This window comes from Chionomys nivalis, chromosome 8 (assembly GCF_950005125.1).
Source record: "Chionomys nivalis chromosome 8, mChiNiv1.1, whole genome shotgun sequence".
Lineage (NCBI taxonomy): Eukaryota > Metazoa > Chordata > Mammalia > Rodentia > Cricetidae > Chionomys > Chionomys nivalis.
In genome coordinates, this window is record NC_080093.1 from 91893283 (window position 1) to 91896376 (window position 3094).

A 3094-nucleotide genomic window follows, 5' to 3' on the forward strand; every position below is an offset into this window, starting at 1 on the left:
GTCAGGTAGGCCATGAATTAGCATCTCTATAAGACATCCTTTTAGTTACAAAAGGAAGGAAGCACCGAACCTCTGAAACTCTCGAGTCATCAGCTTTAGCCAACATCTCTCCTCAGGTAATCCACATTCTAACAAAAGAAGCTAGGAGCAGCACATCCTGACTTTTGTTAAGGAGGCGACAGCTTGTCTGCAGAGCTATGTGCCTAGCTCAGACCAGGCTAATGGCTACTGTGCCAAACCGAAATATGGGCCCACAATCCACTCTCTCTTATTAATTTTAATAACTCCTGTGCATCTGCAACAGGACAGACACGCCGCGTCTGGTTTGGGCAAAGTCCTCTTCATTTACCCAAATTTTCCTGTCATTGGAACAGGCATCAATTATGCAAGCTCCTGTCTTAGGCATCTGGGGAGAAGAAGCTTCAAACCCGTCATTGACTGCCGACCTCTGTAAAAGGAAGAGATTAGTGGAGAGAAATATACTTTTCAGGCCCTGTATGTCAGCCATATCTCTTGTCAGGATGTATCATAATGCTTTATGAATAATTATGCTCCCAATAACTATATTCTCCTGTCTTAAAGGAGAGTAGAATCACCTGAGTTGAAGATGTTTCTTCCGCTGGTACAGAACAACATTCAGAGTTTACTTTCTCAGCATACGTATCAACTCTCAACATTCATCATCACAGCCTCTCTTTCAGCCAACTGTCAATCGCAGCAATTCACAATCATGATCTTTCCACATCATCGGTCAATACCGATCTTTAAATTTCTAATACCGTAATTTCATATTTGGCCGGTCAAAACCAGCTCTCCCAATTTTCATAATTTCATATTTAGCCGGTCAATACCAGCTCTCCAAATTATTCATAATTCCATATTTAGCCGGTCAATACCAGCCCTCCAATTCTTCATAATTTTATTTTTAGCCGGTCAGTACCAGCTCTCTGATTCTTCAGAATTTCACCTTTAGCCGGTCAGTACCAGCTCTCCAATTATTCATAATTTCACTTTTGGCCAGTCAGTACCAGCTCTCCAATTATTCATAATTTCATAATTTTCTTTACCATAAATTTATATTCTTCTCGGTCATTACCGATGTATTTCGTACCATTGGTCATTACCAGATTTTTCCCATCACCTTATATGCAGCTGTAAATATCAGGTCATTACTGTTAAGAGTATAATACCATTTGTTGTTATTAAATCTCATTTTCAGTCTGTGTGGCTGTTAAACCCTTAGTCTGCCCCCTTGTTAAGTGAAGAGGGATTTTAGTCATACTTTATTTTGCATCTTTCTTTCCCTGAGGGGAAAGCTTAGGTCTTAGTTCTTAGGTTTAATACTTTATTCAAAATGAGTTCTGTCCCATAAACCGAGAACACTCAAATGTTCAGTTTGTATCTTAGTTCTGAAGCAACAGGTTTCACACCACAGCCAGCAGCAGACGCCGCAGTCAGCTCCTCTCAGCAGGATCTCTTTGTCCGAAGTCTCTTTGCAGTCCTGCGAGTTGCGGGTTCAGATCAGGCTCCTCTCTGTGGGCTGGGTTACTGGATTCCTCCTGGAGCCGTTTTCTTTCTGTTCCTTCTGCGGCGCGGTTGTCAGCCACGTTGTCCTCAGTTTCGCTGTCCTTCTGCTGAGTGCATCGAATTAGCCGCTCTGGAAGCCATCTTGCTTGGTTTTCGTCCTGTGAGAAAACACAGACATGCCCTCGACCCCATATTAGGATGGGGTCGGGTCCTTTCCAAATCCCAGTGCACAGATCTTTCCATTTGGCTTTAGCAAATGTGGATTTTGTACCACTATGCCACAATCTGTCCGCGGCTGATTGCTCATGGACATCTGTATTTAGAAAGTTTAGCGTAAACAATGCATGATTTAAGGCATTGTGTGGCGTCTGAGGATACAACTCCCCTGTCTTTATTTTTTGGAGTTGTGTTTTCAAGGAGTCGTGTGCACGCTCCACAATTCCTTGTCCTTGAGGATTATATGGAATACCAGTCTTATGAACGATATTCCATTGAGCACAAAGTCTTTGAAAAGCTTTGTTAACATATCCAGATCCATTGTCCGTCTTTATTACCTTTGGGGTTCCCATGCATGAAAAGCATTTTAAGTAATGAGTTATTACATGCTTGGCAGCTTCCCCAGTTTGTGCTGTGGCCATTATAAATCTTGAGTAAGTATCAATTGTCACATGCACATATCTCAATTTTCCAAACTCAGTAATATGAGTTATATCCATTTGCCATATATGGTTAGGAAGCAGTCCTCGGGGATTTACCCCCAAATGAGGCACAGGTAGATATTGTGGGCATCTTTCACACTGTTTAACAATTTGCCGAGCAACTTCTCTGGTCAACTTAAATTGTTTTCTTAAACTTAAGCTGTTTTGATGATGCAAAGCATGTGATTGCTGTGCAAGTTCAGCCTGAGAAATGGCAATTATTTTTGTAAGTTCGTCAGCTTGAGCATTACCTTCAGCTAACGGACCAGGAAGACTTGAATGCGCTCTGATATGTCCCACAAAACATGGTAACTTTCTACATTGTATGGCTTTCTGAATCTGCTGAAACAATATTTTAACTTGTTCATTGCTAGTTGCTATATATGATACTGTTTCCAGGATCCTTAATGCTTCATAAATATACCGGCTATCAGTATATAAATTGAAAGCCTTATCATCAAAATTCTTAAATACCATAGCTACAGCCCACAGTTCAACTATTTGAACTGAAGCTGGTTCTGTCTGTACCACATGTCCTTTGCCATTGACAACATAAGCAGCTTTTCCATTAGATGAACCATCAGTGAAAATCAACAAAGCATCCTTTAAGGGATTCTTTGCTACTATTTTAGGAAAAATGAATGAATGCTGTTGTATAAACTGCAGTAACTGGTCAACTGGGAAAAGATTATTAATCTGACCTTGAAACTGAGCAAACGCAATTGCCCATGAGTCACTATTTTGAAATAACCATTCAATTTGCTGCTTAGTGTAAGGCACATTGATTATAGTTGGTTCTTTGCCAAAATATTTTCTAGATTCCATTCTGCTCTTCTGAGCTAAACATGCTGCTGCTTCAAAATAAGGAT